Here is a 25091-nt window from a genome sequence, read left to right on the forward strand (position 1 = left end):
CTATGAATGATACACATGATAAAAGTAAAAAGTTCACTTTTACATGCTGCTGCTGCTGCTAAGTTGCTTCAGTTGTGTCCGACTGTGCGACCCCATGGACTGCAGCCTACCAGGCTCCTCCGTCCATGGGATTTTCCAGGCAAGAGTACTGGAGTGGGTTGCCAATGCCTTCTCCTTTTACATGTTAAGTAGCTTTAAAAAGAAGGCATCTTAGAAAACATTTTAAACTTTCTATCACTATTTTTATACTATCTCAGTTGTCAGTTCAGTTCAGTCAGTTCACTCGCTCAGTTGTGTCCGACTCTTTGCGACCCCATGAATCGCAGCACACCAGGCCTCCCTGTCCATCATCAACTCCCGGAGTTCACTCAGACTCACGTCCATCACGTCAGTGATGCCATCCAGCCATCTCATCCTCGGTCGTCCCCTTCTCCTCCTGCCCCCAATCCCTGCCAGCATCAAAGTCTTCTCCAATGAGTCAACTCTTTGCATGAGGTGGCTGGAGTTTCAGCTTTAGCATCATTCCTTCCAAAGAAATCCCAGGGTTGATCTCCTTCAGAATGGACCGGTTGGATCTCCTTGCAGTCCAAGGGACTCTCAAGAGTCTTCTCCAACACCACAGTTCAAAAGCATCAATTCTTCGGCGCTCAGCCTTCTTCACAGTCCAACTCTCACATCTATACATGACTACTGGAAAAACCATAGCCTTGACTAGACGGACCTTAGTTGGCAAAGTAATGTCTCTGCTTTTGAATATACGATCTAGGTTGGTCATAATTTTTCTTCCAAGGAGTAAGCGTGTTTTAATTTCATGGCTGCATTCACCATCTGCAGTGATTTTGGAGCCCCCCAAAATGAAATCTGACACTGTTTCCACTGTTTCCCCATCTCTTTCCCATGAAGTGATGGGACCAGATGCCATGATCTTTGTTTTCTGAATGTTGAGCTTTAAGCCAACTTTTTCACTCTCCTCTTTCACTTTCATCAAGAGGCTTTTGAGTTCCTCTTCACTTTCTGCTATAAGGGTGGTGTCATCTGCATATCTGAGGTGATTGATATTTCTCCCGGCAATCTTGATTCCAGCTTGTGTTTCTTCCAGTCCAGCATTTCTCATGATGTACTCTAATCTCAGTTGTACTATAATTGAATGGCTTAGACACATTAGTGTGTGGACATGTGTATGAAACAAAAATCTGTGTGCACTTCTTGAGAGGAATTTTTAAGTTTTTAAGTACTTTTTTCAAAAAGAATATTAAAGAGTCCCTTAAAGAGTGCAGACACCAATGCCAACAAACAAATTTCTTCCTCTGTACCCAAAGGCCTGCATCCTAAAACCTTTACAGGCAAACAATTATAGCACAAGGCCAGAAATACTGAATGAAAAAACAGGAAGAGAGAGGGAGATAAGAAAGGTTTACATTACTTCTCTCTAGCTGGTCAGTGTTAATTATTTCTCAGTGATGGATGTTCATTCCTCTACTTCACACTTTAGCCTTCCATGTAACTGTGTGTTTGCTATTCCAAAACACTGAAAGAGCTCAATTTTTGGCCTTTAATATATGTTTCTGGATCCTCAGGAAAAGGTTTACTCAATATAGGCAATTTTAAGTCCTAAAATCAGAACCTACCCTTCTTACAAGAATTAGTGTCAGCTATCAACTCTCCTGAAGGGTCATTTATGGACACTGTTAAATACTAAAAAATAAAGTCATATGTGGTCCTGGTGAAGTATCTTCTGACTTTTCCATACAAAGAGAAAATTCAAAGCAGTATCCCAAATAACAGTAGCAAGTTCTTGCATTGATATTGAATCAAATACTTCGCCATGCAGGCCCACTTGACCACATAGGAGTTAGCTTGCTGGTTTTTCTCAAATGTAAATATTTGCTTTGGCTAAATAATATTAATAGGGCAAGTTACATACTCCACGAGGCATAAAAAAAAAAATTACTTGCCATTGACCCAGAAAACGGACATTGCAATGAAGTCTGAAGGAGAAAGAAACTGGAATGAATGTATCTGAAAAGAGAACTCTGGCTGCCACAGCTACCTGCCTTGCTCCAAGTTCATGTTTAATTAAACTTACATCAATAATTCCATAAACTGTTTGCATGTTCATACAACATGAGTTATCATCTTTGATTCTAAGGTCAAATACTTACTGCTAACAACCCTTGTGCCCCTGAGGGAGGCTTGGCCCCCTGCCAGACTATACTGCTTTTCCCATAGGGATGGGCCCGCCACTACTGTACTACTCCGTGGGGGATGAGACAACAGCAGCAGCCCCCTGGTTGCTCAGCAACAACCCCTTATGACTGCTCCTCTTGGACTGCTAGGCAACAGGGCTGAGTCTGACCCAGCTACTCCCAGCAGCACGCTGCCTCTCCAGAGGGCTGGGTTAGCAGGAGGCTAGGGGCCCTAAGTGACTAGTTACATAATCTAAACGCATTTCTCTGGATGCTCCCCAACTAAATAAAAATCAGAGCAGAGTTAGCTCCTACCCTGAAGGGTACCCTTGAACGTATTCTTAATTTAAACTCTATCCTTGAATCTTTAGAGAAGCTGACGGAAAACTAATGCATTAGAGCCCAAATCTGTGGCCAAGAAAAGCCTGTGGAAAAAAAGAGAAAAAACACACACATAAAGGAGGCCGTTCCTCTTAAAATCACATTCAAAAATATGACTTTCAAACCTCTTACAAATTTCAAAAGATTTTACTATTTGCATGTTTTCTCTTAACAGACCCCCCAAAATGGAGAAAACATATACTTTTACAGTAAGTTTATTCCTAAAATAGCTTAACACATAGCTCCAAGGATAGCAATTTCTAGGAAAGATCTTCATTTGTATCCAGAGTTTAACCCACATTTATATCTTCTTAGTTCCAAGCTTTTAACGAATCTAAACTAGACATTTTTCCATCTGTATCTGACCTAGCTCTTAGGACAAAGACAATGACTCAATCAACTGAAAATCCTGCCCACACATGGAAACATGCGTCTAGCCTCACTCCTATCTCCTCTACTGTCACTTAGCGCTCTGTTGTGGAAAAACAGGTGTGTGCTCCAAGAGACCCACTCCAGTACTCTTGCCTGGAAAATCCCATGGACAGAGGAGCCTGGAAGACTGTAGTCCATGGGGTTGCTGAGGGTCAGACACGACTGAGCAACTTCACTTTCACTTTTCACTTCATGCATTGGAGAAGGAAATGGCAACCCACTCCAGTGTTCTTGCCTGGAGAATCCCAGGGACAGGGGAGCCTGGCGGGCTGCTGTCTATGAGGTCGCACAGAGTCAGACATGACTGAAGCGACTTAGCAACAGCAGCAGCAGCTCCAAGAGACATGGACTCACAGTCAGTGTTTGTTATTGCTCAGTCGATCAGTCCTGTGAGACTGACTCTTTGTGATCTCGTGAACTGCAGCACGTTTGGCTTCCCTGTCCTTCACTATCTTCCGGGGTTTGCTCAAATTCATGTCCATTGAGTCCGTGATGCCATCTAACCATCTCATCTTCTGTTGTCCCCTTCTCCTTTTGCCTTCAATCTTTCCCAGCATCAGGGTCTTTTCCAATGAGTTGGCTCTTTACATCAGGTGACCAAAGTATTGGAGCTTCAGCTTCAATGTAAGTCTTTCCAATAAATATTCAAGGTTGATTTCCTTTAAGACTGATTAGTTTTGCAGTCCAAGGGACTCTTAAGAGTCTTCTCCAGCACCACAATTTGAAAGCATCAATTCTTTGGTGTTTAGCCTTCTTTATGATCCAGCTCTGACATCTGTACATGACTGCTGGAAAAACCATAGCTCTGATTAGCAGACCTTTGTTGGCAAAGTGGTGTCTCTGCTTTTTATACCCTGTCTAGCGTGCGAGTAGTAAAGAACTCACCTGCCAATGCAGGAGATGGAACAGACACAGGTTCAACCCCTGGGTCAGGAAGATCCCCTGGAGAAGGGCATGGCAAACCACTCCAGTATCCCTGCATGGAGAATCCCATGGACAGAGGAGCCTGGGAGGCTACAAGTCCATAGCATCACAAAGAGTCAGACACTACTGAAGTGACTTAGCATGCATGCAATTTTGTCACAGCTTCCCTTTCAAGGAGCAAGTGTCCCTTGAAACTTTAATTTCATGGTTATAGTTACCATCCTCAGTGATTCTGATCCCAAGAAAAGAAATTCTGTCACTTCATCCATTTTGTTTCCTATTTGCCAAGAAGTGATGGGTCCAGATGCCATTATCTTAGTTTTTTGAATGCTGAGCTTCAAGCCAGCTTTTTCACTCTCCTGTTTCACTTTCATCAAGAGGTTCTTTAGCTCCTTTTCACTTTCTGCCACTAAAGTGGTATCATCTGTATATCAGAGGTTGTTGATATGTCTCCTAGTAATCTTGATTCCAGCTTGTGATTCATCCAGCCCAGCATTTCACAAGATGTACTCTGCATATAAGTTAAATAAGCAGGGTGACAGTATACAGCCTTGATATTCTCCTTTCCCAATTTGGAACCATTCGTTGTTCCATGTCCGGTTCTAACTGTTGCTTCTTGACCTGCACACAGGAGGCAGGTAAGGTGGTCCAGTATTCCCTTCTCTTTAAGAATTGTCCAGTTTGTTGTGATCCACACAGCCAAAGGGTTTAGCCTTAAGTCAATGAAGCAGAAATAGGTGTTTTTCTGGAATTCCCTTGCTTTCTCCACGATCCAACAAATGTTGGCAATTTGATCTCTGGTTCCTCTGCCTTTTCTAAACCCAGCTTGTACATCTGGAACTTCTCATTTCATATACTGCTAAACCCTAGCTTGAAGGATTTTATCATAACTTTGCTAGCATGTGAAATGAGTGCAACTGTATGGTAGTTTGAACATTCTTTGGCATTGACCTTCTTTGGGATTGGAATGAAAACTGACCTTTCCCAGTCCTGTGGCCACTGCTGAGTTTTCCAAATTTGCTGGCATATTGAGTGCAGCACTGTAACAGCATCATCTTTTAGGATTTTATATAGCTCAGCTGGAATTCTATCTATCACCTCCACTAGCTTGGTTCATAGTGATGCTTCCTAAGGCCCACTTGACCTCACACATTAGGATGTCTGGTTTTAGGTGAAAGACTACACTATTGTGGTTATCTGGGTCATTAAGACCATTTTTATATAGTTCTTCTGTGTATTCTTGGCACCTCTTGTTAATCTCTTCTGTTTCTGTTAAGTGATTACTATTTCTGTCCTCTATCATGCACATCCTTGCCTGAAATGTTCCCTTGATAGCTCCAATTTTCTTGAAGAGATCTCTAGTCTTTCCCATTCTCTTGTTTTCCTCTATTTCTTTGCATTTTTCACTTGAGAAGTCTTTCTATATCTCCTTGTTAGTCTCTGGAACTCCACCTTCAGTTGGTATGTCTTTCCCTTTCTTCCTTGCCTTTTACTTCTCTTCTTTTCTCAGCTATTTGTAAAGCCTCCTCACTTTGCCTTGCTGCATTTCTTTTTCTTTGGGAAAATACAATTATACTGCTCCACTTATTCAAAACCTTCAGTCAAGTCCAGGCAATTTATCGTGAAATGCGATGCACTTGTGAATATACTTTCTTTTGAACTTCCAGCCATATCTGCAACTGTCCAGTATATTGATTTAATTATAGTTCCCTAAATACATCACACATTTTAATCCTCCTTCTTCCTAGGACACATTCTTCTTTGCCTGGCAAACTAGTGTTTATCTTCCAATATCTCGAAATACCATCACCTCCTCTGAGAAACTGCCCCTGGCTTTAGAATTTCTTACAGTTGTCTCTGAGATGTTCTCCCTGGTTCACACTGCTGCAATGACATTAGGCACACTGTTTCACAATAATTTACTTAACTTAACATCAATCCTGTGTTCTTCAATAGCAAGGACCTTGTTCTATTCAACTTGGTCTCCTTGGTGCCTGGGATATTCTTTAGCATTAAGGAGCTGTTTATGCTATAGCTTTATTAATAATTAGAGGATAAAACTCCTAGGTAAAATTGTAAAATACATGCAGATTGGGCATTTTTAACCTCTTAACTAGGTATGAGTAATAAAAAGATTTGCCACAAAACAAAAACTTAAGTCTCCTGACTTCTGAGTTGGTCCTCTAAATTTTGATGAGTCATTAAGGGCAAATAAGCAGATACTTCTGAAATGATCCAATCCATCCAGTAACATAGCTAAAATAATCAGATTTCCTGTGCCCCTTTTATTAAAATCATAATAACATGAAATTTAAGAGAGATATGTGGTCAGGTAACCAAAATCACCAAAAGGTGGTCTAGAGCTGGTCTCAGGGAGATAATTTCCTATTTAGATCAGCAACTCTTAAAGCAGTTTCTGCTGAAATCTTGGTGCAAGTAAAGTAGGAAAGAGAGGAGAGTAGTATCAGTCGCTCAGTCGTATGTGACTCTTTGCAACCCCATGGACTGTAGACTGCCAGGCTCCTCTGTCCATGGGGATTCTCCAGGCAAGAATACTAGAGTGGGTTGCCACTTCCTTCTCCAAAAGAGAGTAGAAAAGAAACAAAATTAGAGCTAAGTAAAAAGGCAAGAAAAAGCTATCCTAATTTTAAAACCTCCTAAATAATACTTCACAAAACAGCATTTAGTCATCTGTCTCCTGAAAAGCACTAATTTAAAAAAAAAAAAGGAACATGAGCAAACAACAAAAACGATCCCACAAATGCAGCAGCCAAATGCAATATTATGAAGCCACTCAACCTCCTACCTCACCACTCCAGAAGCTAAAGATACAATTCTCCATTTTCAAATATAACAATGCTTTCCCTACGTTTTAAAGTTCACACATATGTTTACACAAGATACTACTAAATTTTGGCTATTAGCAGTAATGTGATTGCCTAAATGAACTCATCTAACACAAATTCTAATTAACGGAAATCTGAATTTTTAGCTTATCTGTGTTAAGCTGAGAGGGAATTCTTAGTCTGTTACAAACTTAACAGACTAAGCTTGTAACAGTTACAAGCTTAACTATCCCAGCTTAGTCTGGGTTCTAAAGACCTCTAAGTCTGTGTATCCTCAAAACTACAGAAACTGCACCTTTGGAAATGCCAGAATATATTCATAACCATACGATAAATTGTTTATCAAAGTTATTACTTGACAGTGTACATTTAAAGCACATTCAGATACTACAACAAAATAAATACATCATAAAGTAGAGTGCATGATGTATATTTAAGATGAATATGAAATGTCAAATCCTGTACTTTTCTACAAAGCACTTTGAGTTATGCCTATAGATTTTTGGGAATTCTTTGGTGGAAAAGAGTAGGAAGCCTTACTCTTGGGGATTCCCTCCTAGATGCTGAGGAAAAGATTACTTTCATGTAAAAATATATATTATCGCCTTGGCTCTAGCCTACCCTGACCACTAAACTCAAAAAGTGCTGCCCTACTTAGACATACCATTACCTTGTTTATTGCAACTTAACCTTTATAACATTTTTTTAAGAAAAACTATTTCTCTCTTCAATAGTCCTGAATCTGTCTGTGGGACAGCTCACAGAACCAATCTAAACTCCTATATATGTAAGACAGTCCTTCAACAAGCCTAATGGTCACAAGAAATGAAGATGTACTGGATGCCAGGAAATGTGCTGGGTATTTGACAATCATTAATCAAAAAATAAAACTACAGGCAAATAGTACCATTTCCATGTTACAAAAATGAAATAGAAGGAAAGGAGGAGAGGTGTGGAGTGGGGAGGGAGGAGGGTGGGAAAGGAAACAGGCTACAAAGAGGCTAGCGACTTTCCCGGAATAAAATGGCTAGTTAGGAGCTGAGCTGAGATCTAACTCCAAAGCTTGTGCTTGTTTTTCTTTCTTGACACATCATGTTATACTATATGTTCACACCCACCTTCCCAGGCGTTCATTTCTCCTAAAGAAATATCTCTATTTTATGACTATTCCTTCTATCACTTCTGCAATAACAGACCATCCTGATCAGTGTGTGTGCATGTGTATTGGTATTATTTGTAAGAGTAATCTCCCCAGAAAAATTTGACCACAGTAGAATAGAGTTACACCACCACTCCCTTGCTCTGCTAATGCTGCTATTTATACAACTTAAAAACATGCTACCTTTGTTGGACAATCACTTGACATTGTATCAAACTGGCCATAAACCAAAATTCTTTCATATTGTTTTAACAGACTCTTCCATTAACCATTTCTTCTCTATCTCCCCTATCTTTTTTTATAGCAACTTAACCTTTATAACATCTTTTTTTTTAATTTTGAAGCAAAAATATTTCTTTCTCCAATAGCCCTAAATCTACCTGTGGGATAGCTCACAGGATCAGTCTAAACTCCTATATATGTAAGACAGTCCTTCAAACAAACATAATGGTCACAAGTAATAGAGACATACTGGATGCCAGGAAATGTGCTAGGTATTTGACAATCATTCTTTTTAAAAATGTATACAATTCATATATTTACCTAGATACAAAAAAACCCATCAAACTAAATTTTTACTTATAGAGAACAGCACTGATTATATGACTCTCTAGTAAGTAAGTGTTAGTCACTCAGTCGTGCCCGACTCTTTGCGACCCCATAGACTGCAGCCCACCAGGCTCCTTTGTCCATGAGATTTTCCAGGCAAGGATACTGGAGTTGGTTACCATTTCCTTCTCCAGGGGATCTTCCCAACCCAGGGATTGAACCTGGGTCTCCTGCATTGCAGGCAGATTCTTTACCGACTGAGCTACAAGGGAAGCCAAAATTAACTAAAAAGTTAAGTTCAAAGTTTTCATCCCAGCATTTTTAAGATTCTTCACTATATCCCCAGTGTGCCTCTCCACCCTTATCTTCTTCCAGCCCTCCAAAGTCTACATAGCTCTGTCTCGTTCTTTTCCGTATTTGTGCCTTTGTTCATTCTGGTCTCTCAATCAGGAATGTTTTGTCATTGAAGTTCTATCATTCCGTCAAGGACCATCCCAATCACTCCATTGCCTACAAAGTCTTCCTGAGTAATTTCAGAGCGTATCTTTTTCTTTCTCGAATCACCGCAGCACGTTCTGGGTCTCGCATGGCACCGATTACAATCTGCTTCACAGGAAACGTCTGTACAGTTTTTTCTCTTACCTCACCCCACCAAACAGACAGAAGCCTAAGCTTCTTTAAAAAAGGTGGCGTCTCATTCTATTTTGCAATAAATCATTAACCATAGTAGCTGAATCCAGGAAGGTGCTTTTTTAAAAATATAGAAATTTATTCATTTGAATTGGAGGCTAATTACTTTACAATATTGCATTGGATTTGCCATACATCAACATGAATCCACCACAAGTATACACGTGTTCCCCTTCCTGAACCCCTCTCCCACTCCCTCCCCGTACCATCCCTCTGGGTCATTTCAGTGCACCAGCCCCAAGCATCCTGTATTATGCTTCGAGCCTGGACTGGTGATTCGTTTCATATATGATATTATATACATGTTTCCATGCCATTCTCCCAAATCATCCCACCCTCTCCCTCTCCCACAGAGTCCAAAAGACTGTTCTATACATCTGTGTCTCCTTTGCTGTCTCACATACAGGGTTATCGTTACCATCTTTCTAAATTCCATATATATACATTAGTATACTGTATTGGTGTTTTTCTTTCTGGCTTACTTCACTCTGCATAATAGGCTCCAGTTTCATCCACCTCATTAGAACTGATTCAAATGTATTCTTTTTGATGGCTGAGTAATACTCCCATTGTATATATGTACTAAAGCTTTCTTATCCATTCATCTGCTGATGGACATCTAGGTTGCTTCCATGTCCTGGCTATTATAAACAGTGCTGCAATGAACATTGGGGTACACGTGCCTCTTTCAATTCTGGTTTCCTCGGTGTGTATGCCCAGCAGTGGGATTGCTGGGTCATAAGGCAGTTCTATTTCCAGTTTTTTGAGGAATCTCCACACTGTTCTCCATAGTGGCTGTACTAGCTTGCATTCCCACCAACAGGGTAAGAGAGTTCCCTTTTCTCCACACCCTCTCCAGCATTTATTGCTTGTAGACTTTTGGATCGCAGCCACTCTGACTGGCATGAAATGGTACCTCATTGTGGTTTTGAATTGCATTTCTCTGATAATGAGTGATGTTGAGCATCTTTTCATGTGTTTGTTAGCCATCTGTATGTCTCAGGAGGGTGATTTTAAATAGATATTTGTTTATTAGAGTTTAGTTAACTACTCATCTCAGAGATGCATGTACTGAGTTCTGAAATTCATTAAATAAAGAATATCTTAAGAATATTGAGATTATTAAAGACTAACTTAAGGAATATCTATAACCATCCACAGAAAAGAACCTGAATATTGTTGGGGACATAGAGCACTAAATTACGGAACCACAGACTCTATGGAAGAATACAGATACTTTTTCCACTGCATTGATCTCATGATGGAGAACTGAAATCATATTATTCATACTGGTGTAATCATGTTGATAAAAACTGAAATCTCAAGAGCCTTCTTCAGGGTCACATGACTAATTAAAAGCTGAGTTGACCTTCCAACAAAGCTTTTTAATCTCTAGCTGAGTTATTTTTCTCTACTATTATCATCTAAATCATATATTTTCATAAATGTCTGCAGCAAAAAATTAATCTAAGGGAGAAAGATTCTCTTCTTTCTTATAGGATATGATTTATCTTCAAGTTATTATTTGTATGGGAAGAATCAAAAATAAAACTCATTAATGATGATTAAAGAGGATTACATTACACAAAATTTCTTTGCACAAATCTTACTTACTTTGCAACTTAACTATGAAGACTACAGTCAAGAATTAGAATATTCAAAAATATCACTGTTCAGTCAAAATAAATGTCATAGAGCCTATACACTAATAATGTTCATGATCTTTACTCACAAGCCAGTCCTACAGATTTAATCACAGCCTGTTTATGCCTCTGTTTTGTTTTAACCATCTTGTTACCAGTTCAGAGGATAGTAAACATTTTGCTAAACATCCATTTCCCCTTTGAGCCTTTCCTCCTATAGTCACTGCATGTAATTTGTTGTTTCCAAGAATGAAGTTGAGACCCAGACCTGACAAATCAGAGTTCAAATGTCCTGAGCCACAAGGACTGACTCAGGAGTGGTGTGGGACACAAAGGAGGCAGACAGAAGCCTGCCTCAACAGGCTATGACATTTTTCCAACCCAGCAAAGGCATAAAGAGTGGGTTCATGATGGAAGTTAGTCCATCTGAGGACTGGTGCAACGCTACTAGGTAAAGACACTTTTTTCTCTTTGAATTTAAACTTGAGAAATTAGGTCTGAAGCTGTTGATAGCAATTTTTCCACCAAGCAGAGCCTGAGAATGAAGCCAAGTTGAAGAAGACTAGAGCCAAGAAGTAGAAGGAAATTGGGTCCTTATAAAATAATCTGAGCTCTAGATCAAGCTGAGATTGAAAGCTGGGTGACATAAATCTGATAAAATTCTCCCATCCTCCTTAAGCCAACTTGAAATGGATTTGCTATTATGAACAACTATAACATTTCTAGCTAATTCACTCTGATGTTTTGACTTTCTCAACCCACTTTCTCAACCAATGACCTAGATTGAAAAGGTCATAGAGAATGATAGTGAAGAGTAAGAGCTATTACACACTTCAGATGAAGTAACAGCTTATAGTTTAAAAGTGAAGATGAAGATTGCTAATATGTAAAACAGAATACAAGGAATTTCAAAAATGTGGAGTCTTTAAGTCAAGGACTTAAGCATCAGTTCAGTTCAGTTCAGTCGCTCAGTCATGTCTGACTCTTTGCCACCCCAGGAATCGCAGCACGCCAGGCCTCCCTGTCCATCACCAACTCCCGGAGTTCACTCAGACTCACGTCCATCGAGTCAGTGATGCCATCCAGCCATCTCATCCTCAGTCGTCCCCTTCTTCTCCTGCCCCTCATCCCTCCCAGCATCAGAGTCTTTTCCAATGAGTCAACTCTTCGCATGAGGTGGCCAAAGTATTGGAGTTTCAGCCTTAGCATCAGTCCTTACAATGAACACCCAGGGCTGTTCTCCTTTAGAATGGACTGGTTGGATCTCCTTGCAGTCCAAGGGACCCTCAAGAGTCAAGAGTCTTCTCTAACACCACAGTTCAAAAGCATCAATTGTTCAGTGCTCAGCTTTCTTCACAGTCCAACTCTTACATCCATACATGACCACTGGAAAAACCATAGCCTTGACTAGACAGATCTTTGTTGGCAAAGTAATGTCTCTGCTTTTTAATATGCTATCTAGGTTGCATAGCTTCCTGGAAAACTACTCAGTCCCAGGAAAACCAGGGTAGTGGCCATGCTATTTGGGAGTAGAGAAGTGAAGTGAAGTCGCTCAGTCATGTCCGACTCTTTGCAACTCCATGGACTGTAACCTACCAGGCTCCTTCATCCATGGGATTTTCCAGGCAAGGGTACTGGAGTGGGTTGCCATTTCCTTCTCCAGGGGATCTTCCCAACCCAGGGATCGAACCCGGGTCTCCTGCATTTCAGGCAGATGCTTTACTATCTTGAGCCGCCAGGGACTATAGAGATTCCTGCAATGATCTGCATAAACCAGAAGACAGGTAAGTGGTCATTAAGTCACAAAGCACTCAAGGCAGGTGGTACTGAGGCTTTGACATTGCTGGAGCTGTAGAGGAAAGTGTGGTAAGCACACAGAATTCTCAGGCTCTCCATTGATTTGTGTTCATTGGAAACATGGAATTCACTGAGAAATATCTTACTCTAAGCCCCCAGAGCATGGAGAGTAAACAGATGGATAAAAATCGGCCATCCCAATGAAGCCAAAAGACAGCTGCAGGTGTGACTCTGTAGGGTCGCTCAGTCATATCTGACTCTCTGTGACCCCATGGACTGAAGTCCTCCAGGCTTCTCTGTCCATGGGGTTCTCCAGGAAAGAATACTGGAGCAGGTTGCTATTTCCTTCTCCAGAGGATTTTCCCAACCCAGGGATCGAACCCACATCTCTTATGTCTCCTGCATTGGTAGAAGGATTCTTTACCACTGTGCCACCTAGGAAGCCCCAGGTGTGACTCTTCAGATTTGTATTAAAAAAAAAAAAATATATATATATATATATATAGAAGAGAGAGAGCTAGGATGCTATGACAAGAGAATTTCTGAATTTGAGACTTTAGGAAGAAAAAATTCATACAATAAGTTCAGGGTGTAACTATAGAAGGGGTTGGGTAAAGACAAGTTTATTGCTTGAGTTGTGACGATCAAAAACTGAAAAGTTGCGGTGTTGGGTGCAGACATGAAGTCACCCAGATTGGGGACAGGAAATGGGTGGGACAAGATGACTGTTCACTAGTTGCTGGAGTGTTCAGTGAAGAAGCAGTTTGAAGTGGTAAATAGTTCACAGGAATGAGCAATGGTGGTTGACAGTATAGCCAATTGGCTCAAAGGAATAGGAATGAGTAAAAGTGGGTAGAGAAAGAGCAGTCTGGAGGTGGGAAGGTGTATGGAGGGCATGTGACCCACTTCCCTATCCTAGGATTCATGAACTAGGGAGTAATCAGCCATCTCCAACAGGAAGGACTCAGGGCGAAGTGGGAGAGCCAAGATTCAGGGCTAGAGCAACACGAGAGGTTGAGAGGAGTTTATTGTGATTGAACAGGTGTTCCAGAGGGCATGACAAACGGTTTTGAAGGAAGAATAAAAGGCAAAGCTTAGGTCAGGGAGAGGCAGCACGAAGCATAATAAAGTTTCAAGGTAGAAGGGAGAAATGAATAGACAAATGATAAAAACAGAGATTTGAAGCATTGGAAAATTATGCTTCACAAGGCTAACAAAATTACATGCTTCAAAACTGGCAACACAGACTACAGGAACCAGAGACTGTAGGAAGAGCTAGCAGCTATGATGTGAGACATGGAATTCCTTTCCTTCCTGGGGTGAGGTGCTGAGTGACAGATGTGGATCGAGGCAGGTTAGGGAGGCAATGGAAGGGTCCGCAGTCACGTGTAGGAATGGTGGCCAGGAAGGCACGTGGGAAGAAATTCTGTGGGACTTCAGGGTGAAGGGACAGTTACCACAAAGGTGGACTCCAAGCAGGTGCAGGGGCACAGGATGTTATTTCAAACCAGTTACAGAACAAATAAGTTGGAGGCAAGATTAGTGATTAAACGTAACAACAATAAAATTACATTACCTACTTCATTCCTTACTAAAACAACTTCCAAAGGGTTGAAACTTTTTAAAAAAGACATCAGCGGTACTATTAAAAATGTAGGTGAATATGTTTAAAGTGGGAAAGTCCTCCTTATAAACCATGAGAGAAGAAATTGATAGCTTTCACATCCATAAAATTTAAGTATTTTGCAAAGCAAAGCTCTCTATATAGTTAATGGCAAACAAAAGAAATTGATTTTTAAAACTGTTATTTAAAATGTAACGGACATACAAAGAGTTAATATCCTTATGAATTAAAAGTTCTTGAAACAAACAAAAGAGAATTAAAATAAGTGAAGAACACAAAAAGCAATTCATACAAATAAAGCCAAAATACCCAATAAACATACTGATTATCTAAAAATATTTAGCCACATTAGCAAAGAAATACAAATATGAGCTATCTTTTCCTACTAAATTTCTAAATTAAAAATTTTTGAAACAGTACTAGTACTTTGGTAAAAATTTTCAGTATAAATGGCAACAGGCTTCCTGGAAAGATATTCTGCAAAATGTTTTAAAAAATGGTTAAAAAGTGACTATCCATTGATTTATCAACTCCATGTCTAGAAATTTATTCAGAGAAATTAATAAGATAGCTGTGTACAGTATATAAAGATCACAAATGCAGTTATCTACTATGGTATTATTTACAAAAACAAACTTGGAAACATTCTGCACATTTACCAATAGGGATTAGTTAAAAATTTAATAGATCAGTATGTAGCCATTAAAAAAGATGATTTATTGCCTTGAAAAGATATAGTAGGATGATATATTCAGGGCAGATGATATACTACTTTTGTTTTTTAAGATATATACACAGGCAAAGAATTTTATAATTAACCCTGGAAATACAGGTGGACGTTATTTTCCTCTTAATTTTGAAAGTTTCTGATTTTCACTGAAGTGTATATTATCTCAAAAACACAACTGCAAAGTTTTAAAGTTTAAAACTTAGTGGTATTTTAAGTGGCAAACATTACCAGCCTAGAAAATCACATGTGGAATAAACCATTATAAGGTAACAACGGAGAGTTGATAAAAAGGATGAGATTGAAAGGAAAAAAAAAAAAAAAGCTTGATTATACTTTCATGTCTGTGATCCTTGGTGAAGAATTTACAACGGTAAGCACAGACTGTCCTTGGGAAAACAGAATTCTACATTTGAACATTGCTAATATTTAAAGCCACACGTTTTAAAGATTTGTGTTTTTATTTTTGTCTTATTTGTTTTGGTGCATAGGGTGCAGCAAAATTAAAATGGCGCCTAACTGAGATATTCCATTTCATCCCTTTAAGAGCTGAAATTTTATCTAGTCAAAAACTATGTCATGGGTCACTCCGTATAATCAGAAAAAAATGTTATTTTTTAAAATTATTCTTTCTACTCATTTTTATTCTGATAATAGTAATTTTAGAAGAAAAACATAGGATAAAAACTGTATACCATTATTACATTCATAAAAAAAACATATCTTTGCAAAGGTACAAAGACTGGAAGGCATTTAATACTAAAGCAACTATGCCTGAATATTAGAATTGAAATTGTAAAATCTTTAAGTGTTCTTAATAGTGTGATGGTTTGATGACAAAAATATCTGAAAGAAAAGAGTTAATCAATAAAGTGAACCTTAAACAATCCTTTTGCAAGATAATTTGAAATGTCCTTATAACTTAAACTGCTGTCCTTAGATACAATTGTATTTCATTAGTCCATATTTTAAGTGGATTACACTGAGACAAAACCCACGAAGTGAAGAACTTAACCAATTCAGTATTAAGACCAATAATAATTACTGACAGGTGATATGAAACGTTTTCCAAAAATTAGGTAAATTAAGATACTTTTTTAAAAGAGTTGGTAAACACGAACATCTACAAGTTTAAAAAATGCTTTGTTTCCTCCCATTTTACAGTCACACCTGAAGTTTGTTACCTTTCAAAGCATTCAAACCTAGAATCCAAACATGGACTCCTCAGAGTTGAAACAACTGTGCTGGGTTTTACTTGAAGTTTAATATCCTTCGGCAAAAAAACACAAACACCTCAGGGAGCTGACCCAGATCTACCATGTGAGGAAATTATTCCTCACTTTCCCTGAAAACATTCTTCTACCCTCCCTGAGCCAAACAGATAAAAACTATGACCTTCCCCCATGTTGCAGACTGGTCCCATTTTCACACTGTCAAACCCACGTGGCACGAATGAATGGGAAACCTGAATGACCTTGTTTGGATCTATACTTGGGTTGAAAGCAGAGGACTCTGACTATGCCAGGACACAGCAGATGCCCTGCCCAAGTTATCATATTGCTTATTTTGTAACCATCTTTACAACTGATGCTGAAGATGGGCACAGCTCAAGTGGCCAGCAATCCAAAATGCAGTTATCAGCAAGGTTGGCTTCTTCTTGGGAACTCAGGAGAATCTGTTCCATGCCTGTTTCCCAGCTTTTGGTGGTGGCTGGTAAATCTAGGAATCTCTTGAAGTCACACAGCTCTTATTTCTGCTTCCATTGCCACATGTGTGCCTCTATGAGTCTCTGCCTCTGCGTCTCTTCTCTTCTTATCAGGATACCAGTCATACTGGGTTAAGGGCACATCCTACTCCTGTATGACATCATATTAGGCAATTACAACTGCAATGGCCCTATTTCTACATAAGGTCTCATTCCAGGAAGCACATGAATTATCAGACCTTATCCAACCCAGGAAACCCACCAACTATGTCCTCAATCTTTTACTGCCATTTTTGTAAATAGTGCTAGCCCTCAACCTCAAGCCAGGTGCTGAAAAGCACCCTTTATTTCCACTTCCCCTTAACTTCACATCCCAATTATCATCAAGCCTAATCACTTTCCACTCCTAATATTTCTAGACTATGATACTCCTGTGTATCCCTAAATTCTTCATCACTAATCCATGATTCACTCTCTAGCATCTCTTGCTTGGGCTATAACAGTCTGTCCAATATTCCTCAAATCCAATCTTCTCCGAGCTGCAAGAGTATATATAGATAAATACATAGAGGTTCATGGTATGTTAGAAAGATGCAGAGTTGCTTTTTGTGTTTTTCTAAGTTTTCACTCCTGTGAACAGTTCTGCTTCTTTATTGCAATGAACACAATTATAACAGACATCCTTCTTCAGGAACACAGAGACTGAGAGGCAGAGTGGTTTCTGTGCTAGACCCTGGCATTTGTAACATCTTCTGACTTGATAGATTCTTTACAAACTTTCAGAATGCAACAAAATCCATTATATCTGTAGTCTGGATTGTTATTAGACTCTATTAGATTTGGGAAAGATAGACAAGAGGGTCTTATTTCAGTGTTTTGAAATTTAATATTATATCTGGCTCCAGAAGCCCCATGATAGAAGTGCTTATTCTCATTTTTAATAAACAAAAATAACAAATGAATATAACTACATGACTTAAAGGTTATCCTTAATTACACACACACACACACACACACACACTATATATAGTAATTTCAAGAAGAGTATTTTCTTCTGAGACATATTAACCCAGCCCATAAAAATTAGTCTAGAAGTAAATCACTTCAGAGTCATTTAATATAAGCATGTTTGGGAAGACTGCTTAACTCTTTCTTATCTTCCATGAATATATTCCTGAAACTATCATACTGAACCTCAGTTTCTCCCTTTCCTTCACCCAACAAGTGAAAACTTGCAGTTACCCATGCTGATTTCTGGAGATCCCTGGTAGCTCAGATGGTAAAGAATCTACCTGCAATGCAGAAGACCAGGGTTCTGTCCCTGAGTGGGGAAGATTCCCTGGAGAAGAGAATGACCACCCACTCTAGTATTCTTGCCTGGAGAATTCCATGGACAGAGGAGCCTGGCAAGCTACAGTCCATGGGGTCACAAACAGTCGAACACAACAGAGCGACTAACACACACACACACACACATGCTGATTTCCACACTCTCAAAGGCCATTCATTCCTTTTCATCAGCACAGCAGAATTTAGGGCTTAGCTGGAAATAGTAACTCTAAGGAGGGAGAATCCAAGATGTAGAGGAAGGCATTTAGCTCCATTTACACCGTCTATGAAAGCTTCTGCTGCTGCTCCCCAAACAACTGTTCAAGCCATGCTGGCTCCAGACCACTGCTACTCCGTAATCTTCAAGGGTCTCTATTCCACTGGCCAGCTTTTCAGTCTGAGAAATCCTATTCTAACTAATGCAAGATTCTAGATAAGATTATTTCCTTCTATTCAGAAACATATACAAATCTGAACTGTTTTATTCTTAAATAGACAGCTCTGAACTTCTTTTTGCATAAGCACCCAACTCTTGGGCATCATCATTTTTTAAGAATTGGAGTTATTAGAAAACATAAATTCACTTTGATTTACAGTTGCTTCAGTTGTGTCCAACTCTGTATGGACGGTAGCCCATATGGCTCCTCTGTCCCTGGGATTCTTTAGGCAAGAACACTGGAGTGGACTGCCATGCCCTCCTCCAGGGGATATTCCCAGGGATCAAACCCATGTTGCTTAAGGTCTCCAGCGTTGGCAGGCGGGTTCTTTACCACTAGCTCCACCTGGGAAGCCCGTATAAGTCCATAGTGTGCTTTATACCTGGACAGATGCATAAAACCGTTATTTGCCATTGAGCCCAAGAATAAAAAATATATCCCATTTGAGTATGAAGTAGATTACCTATTTGATTTCTCAAAGTCAACTGTACTTCCAATAAAAAGATAAACAGTAATAATAATCACTTTTGGTTTTCTGCCTATGTTCAAGTGTTCTCTTTATATAATATCACTAACTGATAATGACTTATAAAAAGTATATCAAGGATCTGTGCTCAGTCACTCAATCGTGTCCAACTCTGTGAGACCCCATGGGCTATAGCCCCCCAGGCTCCTCTCTCCATAGAATTTTCCAGACAAGAATACTGGAGTGGGTGGGTTGCCATTTCCTACTCCAAGGGATCTTCCTGACCCAGGGATCAAACCTGCGTCTCTTGCTTCCCCTACACTGGCAGGCAGATTCTTTACCACTGTGCCACCTGGGAATAAAAATTACTGAGAGCAACAAAATTCAAAAGAACATGCAGCTTTCCTTCTTTTTAAAAAATTTATTTCTTTTTAATTGAAGGATAATTGCTTTACATTATTGTGTATTAAAGTAATGAAAGAGAAACTGGCATTTACCCATAAAAACTTTAAAAAGTATAAGTCAGTGAATAATACTGTGGGATGTCTGGTCAAAGAAAGAAAAGCTAAGGGAGTGTATATTTGGTCATGCGAATAAAAAAGGCAAGAGGAGAAGGGGACGACAGAGGACTAGATGGTTGAATGACATCACTGACTCAATGGAGATGAGTCTGAGCAAACTCCAGGAGATGGTGAAGGACAGAGAAGCCTGGCATGCTTGCAGTCCATGGGGTCACATAGAGTTGGACACAACTGAGCAACTGAACAACAAAATAAAAAACCCTTGTGAACATTTAAAAACTGAAAAGAATAAAAAGAGCATGTACTAACCACAGGAATTTTAAAACGGGAAAACAGGAGCCCTGGATTTATCCCTAATACATGATTTTTGCATGTCAATCACTTAAACTTGGGCCTTAGATCTCTATATATGATAATAAAATATGTTCAATTAGTACTTAAAAGAATTATGTGGCATCATAGTTATGGAAGCTTATTTTATCACACGATTTATGGGGTGCTTTTTTCTATTTAAAAAGGAATGATATTTTTTGTAACTCAATTAAAAATCTTCTGTTGAAGGAAAGGAAAACCACTGACCTTACTTTCAAACAATTTAGGTTTGAGTTTCATCAACATCTTAAAATACAATTTTCAAATTGCTCAATTTCCCATCTTCACTGGAGACTGCAGGAAATTTAGTCTTAATTAAGCCTGATTTACCCTCATTTAGCATTAAAAGATACTGGGGGTGGGGAATGAATAGGCAGAGAACAGAGGACTTTTAGGGCAGTGAAAATACTCCCTATGACATTACACTCATGGATGTCTGCATCTGCGTGCGCGCTCAGTCAGCTTCAACTCTTGGCAATCCCATGGACTATAGCCCACCAGGCTACACGTGTCATTATATATTTGTCCAAAGCCACAGAATGTATAACAACAAGTGTGAACCCTAAGGTAAACCAGGGAATTTGGGGGGTGATTAGCATGTATCAGTGTAGGCTCACCCACTGTAACGAATGTACCACTGTGGTGAGAGATATCCACAATGGAGGCAGCCATACATGTGTGGGGCCAGGGGTTATTTAGGAAATCTCTGTACCTTCCATTCGGTTTTGCTGTGTATATCATCTTTAGAAATATTTTATTTCTCAAAAATGTTATACCTTTTTTCAAATTTGCTTGCTGTATTTGAGTTCAAAATTTTTAAAATAAGCAAAATGTTTCCTGACCAACCTTCTCTCTCTGTATATATCGAATCATATAAAATCTAGTAAGAAACATTTATTTTTCCAGAATTTTCTACATTTTGTAAATACATAACTTTTACATAAAATTAATTCTATAATGCTCTTAAGAAGTTTGGCTTCCCCGATTGCTCAGTTGATAAAGAATCCATCTGCAATGCAGGAGACCCCCGGGCTTCCCCTGTGGCTCAGCTGGTAAAGAATCCATCTGCAATGAGGGAGACCTGGGTTCAATCCCTGGGTTGGGAAGATCCCTTGGAAAAGGGAAAGGCTACCCACTCCAATATTCTGGCCTAGAGAATTCCATGGACTGTATAGACCATGGGGTCGCAGAGTCGGATACGATTGAGTGACTTTCACTTCGCTTCACTTAGAAAGTTAGATATATATTTATCATACAACCCAGCAATTGCACTGCTAAATAACTATCCAAGAGAAATGAACACATCCAAACTCACGAAGCCTTGCATGTGAATGTTCTCAGCATCATGACTCATAATAGCCTCAAACTGAAAACAACCCAAATGTCCAACCACTGGTGAATGGACAGACAAAATGTGGTGGATTCATACAATGGAAAACTTCAGCAATATGATGAGCGAAATGCCAATCCACATTACGACACAGATCTCAAAAACAGTATGTTAAGTGAGAAAAAGCCATAAACAAAAGATCACATATTTTATGAGTCCATTTATATAAAATATTCAGAGAAGGCGAATCTATAGAGACTGAAGAAAGATTAGTAGTTGCCTGAATCTGAACAGAGATTAATTATAAGTGGGCATGAAGGATCTTATTGGGGTGATTAAAATGTTCTAAAACTGAATTATGGTGATGGTTTTACAACTTGGTAAAATTTCTTTAAAAATCATTGAAGGGGTAAATTTCTAAAGAATCTAAACTTCCAGTTTAAAATTGGCTAAAGAGGAGAGAAAATTATTTAACAAAATTGAAATCTGACATAATTTAAAATATCCTGTATAAGGTATTCCATTAGTCTTTGATATTTTATTGAAGAAAGTTATGGTGAAGATAAAACTAAGAAGCTGATTACTAAAAAACTTTTTGAAAACTTTTTTCAACACATACTTTACTTCAAAATTAAATCATTTGTTTTTCCAAAACACTGTTTTAGAAATGAACTTCCTTATCATAGTGTCAATAGAGGGGTACTGATCAGCACCTGACAAGTAGGAAAAAAAATGGTTTGCAAAATGCTAGTCTAACAAACCATGATCCAGAACCCATATCACTTACAGAACTTCCTGTGAGCTTTATGACCAGCAGATCTCATTTTAGTAATCCAAATTCTGACCTTTTTGAATATTAAATCAGAGAACAAATTTTTTTGTGTGTAGCAATGTCAATAAGAAGAAGAAAGGCATCTTATGAAGAGACAAAGTGAACAGATGGATCTTGAATCTATGTGTACACAAAGAGAAATGCAATACTCGGCGCAGTTCTAATCCATACTTTTTCAGTATTCAAACTATTATTAGTATGAGCGTTTTAGTTTTTAGTTTCTCCAGTTGAATATTTAAGTGGTCATCAGCACTGAATCTCCATTTTAGAGTCCTGCACAGACTCGGACTAAAAATTCCACCTGCAGGATTTTTTGTTTTGTTTTGGGTTTGTTCTTTTTCCCCAGTGTTTCCTCCGTGTCCTGTTTATACCAAGCGCTCTTCCAAAGGAACCGTGTTCATATGCGTTCCCTGGGATGAGCTCTACGAAGATGAAACTGACCGGTTCATCTGAGCCTCGCTCGGCAGGGACTTGACAGTCTGGAGAGCAGGTAAATCAGGGTCATCTCTCCTAGAGGGAACTATCAGGACTTTCCCCAACGAGCTGCTGCACATCAGCAATGACGACCCACGCGCTCATCTCCTGAACCCCTGCGACCACACTGCACTCCTCTCCCTCCCTGGCTGCCGGCCGGTGTCCCAGACTCCGTGAAAATCCAACAGTTGCTGGGAACCCACGAGTTCACTCGATATAATTATTTCCAGGTTTTATCAAAAAATGGATGGAGGCTGATGAGGTGAGGTGACTGGGCTAAAGACAGCTCGATGCGAGCCGAGCCGGCTAGAACACTGCTGACCCCATGGCCGCGAGGGGCTGCCAGGGTCTGGAAACGCGCAACCCAGGACAAACGACGTGGCACTGCTCGTGCGAGAGGCGAAGGCTCAGCAACTTATGAGACATCACCAATGTCCACCTTCAGGGCAGAATGGGCAAAAAGAGGTGATCAGACCTTCCTGGTTACCCCTGTTGACCTGAGCGCCCCCTTCCACTCTGCAAGGACCTCTGCGTGTTACATGATGTGGTCACTCTGGCCAAAGAGGCATCTGCTTGAATTCCCCCCATGCTCGCGCGGACTGGCCGGAAAATAGGAAAGTTGCTCCTACCGCATCTTTGCTCGCTCAGTCTCCCCTGCCTCCCCAAGTCCTTTTCCCTCCATCTTCGCTCCAGCCACCCCCACTCCACCTCCCCTTCACCATGTACGTACCAGCCGCGCAAAGAGGTGTCCGCCGAGCCTGGGCCGGGTCCCGGCGCTCGGGCTCGCCTGGCCTCTCCGCGGCCGCGAGCTGCGACGCTGACTCTAGCTCGCTGCCGCCTCTACCGTCCACGAGGATGCGACCGCGTCTGAGCCGCTGCGCTGGGGCGCAGGCTGGAGGTGGCGGCGACTGCGGGGGCGGAGAGAGCGGCCGCCGGGACCCGCCCCCGAGCGTGGAGCGCGCCTCCCTCCCCTTAAACCCCCGTCCCGGCGCCCCAGCCCGGGGTAACCCCGCCGCCAACCGGCTCGCTGGCCGGCGAGACGGTGGGTCTTAGCTCTCGGCGTCCCGGGCAGTGTTGTTTGTTTTTTCCCTGCTTGCGCCTTAACAGACAATTAATCATCGATGGTCATCCCAGAGCCCTGGCCTACCGCTCTCAGTTCCCCTGGGTGAGTGATAAGGTTCTATTAAGAGTTTACTTGTGACTGAGCGAATTCTCTTTCCTCCCTTCTCCCTGTAGACCCTCCGAAGCATTTGTGGCCCGAAGTGTCTGTCCTAAGGTTGCACGTTAATCGTGGCTGTTTGGATAAAGTAGCTATGTGCATGGTTTTCTTATCTGCACCCGAAATGTGGGTCTTCGTGTTTATTGCCGCATTATTTTAGCAAATTGAGGAGTCACGTGCAATGTAGACAACTCAGGAGGAAAGAAAAGCAGAGATCAGTGTCTATCACGTTCCACTTAAGGTTCTCAAGGAAAATGAAGTCCTTCTAATAAGGTCTCACTAGAAGGAAATGGCACCCCACTCCAGTATTCTTGCCTGGAGAATCCCATGGACGGAGGAGCTTGGTGGGCTACAGTCCGTGGGTCGCACAGAGTCAGACACGACTGAGCGACTTCACTTTCACTATAAACTTTAGAAAGCGTAATAGATGAATGATGATACTGCTATTAAAATTAAGGTGCTTTTCTCTGCTTCTTGAAAAGGTGGTTTCTCCTCACAGAAGTCCTGAGATCTCCTCTGGTTCCCTGAAAGGCATTATTAGTGTCCAAAGTCGTCTTAACACCATTATGTTCACTGATACTGTGAACCCGATCCTCCAACCCAAGCCGGTGATACCTACGACTTCACTACTGACTACTTCCAGTATGTTCATAGGCAAAGGCTATGAGATAGAAAGATGTTTTCGTTAGTGTACCTGCCAGTAGTGCTAACCTCAGGCTCTTTAAAGTATTTAATATTCCTACCCCAACATTGAGATAATAATCATCTCTCCTTTCAAATAAATAAACTGAGGCTCAGCAAGGTTAAATAATTTTAATAAAATGAAATAGTTAGGAAGACTCCAGTTTTGAGCCCAAGCCTTTCTTCCTTTAAGGTTGATTGACATTCTTTAAATTATACCCTGTTACTAAAACTTACAATTTTTCTAAATCCCGACATTGGTACATTTTGTTTTCTAAAAACATGGTTATTTGTATGGTCATACAAATAGTAATTAAAGAGATTGAAAGTTATTAATATCTTTAGTGTAATTTCAATTGTATAATAAAATATAATGTTATTTAAGGCAAATTATTCAAGGCCCATTTATTTTAGAGAGCCTATGATAGAGATGCTAAAATGTTTGAATTTATGAGTTACACTGCAATGGTTAGATTTTTATGATTTTGTAACTGTACTCCTTATACTCACAACATTTGTCTTGTAAAACCTGTTTTGGGGGGCAAGTTTGATAAAATCATTAGCCCTCGCTGATATGCCTTAAAGTTACATATTTGAAATCATCAGAACCGCTTGAATGTTTCCTCCATGAAAGCTATATCTTCAGTAGCTGGAATAGTGCCAGTACAAAATAGCTGCGTAATAAGCAGTTTTGATACAAATAAATAGAACCTCATTTTCTTCGATTAAAACAGAATAATGACAAGAAAACACTACTTGTAGATTGC

The 25091-nt window shown here is 40.1% G+C and overlaps 1 protein-coding gene across 7 annotated transcripts in view; it reads right to left on the bottom strand.

The window, feature by feature from the left end:
- Window positions 1–23304, bottom strand: part of PKIB (protein kinase (cAMP-dependent, catalytic) inhibitor beta) — a 120426-nt gene extending 97122 nt beyond the window's left edge. For all 7 annotated transcript variants that reach the window (XM_018052996.1, XM_018052998.1, XM_018052992.1 and 4 more), the window contains exon 1: window positions 23155–23304. The gene's annotated coding sequence lies outside the window, so the exon portion shown is untranslated. The remainder of the gene's footprint in view (window positions 1–23154) is intronic.

This window comes from Capra hircus, chromosome 9, assembly GCF_001704415.2.
Source record: "Capra hircus breed San Clemente chromosome 9, ASM170441v1, whole genome shotgun sequence".
Classification (NCBI taxonomy): domain Eukaryota; kingdom Metazoa; phylum Chordata; class Mammalia; order Artiodactyla; family Bovidae; genus Capra; species Capra hircus.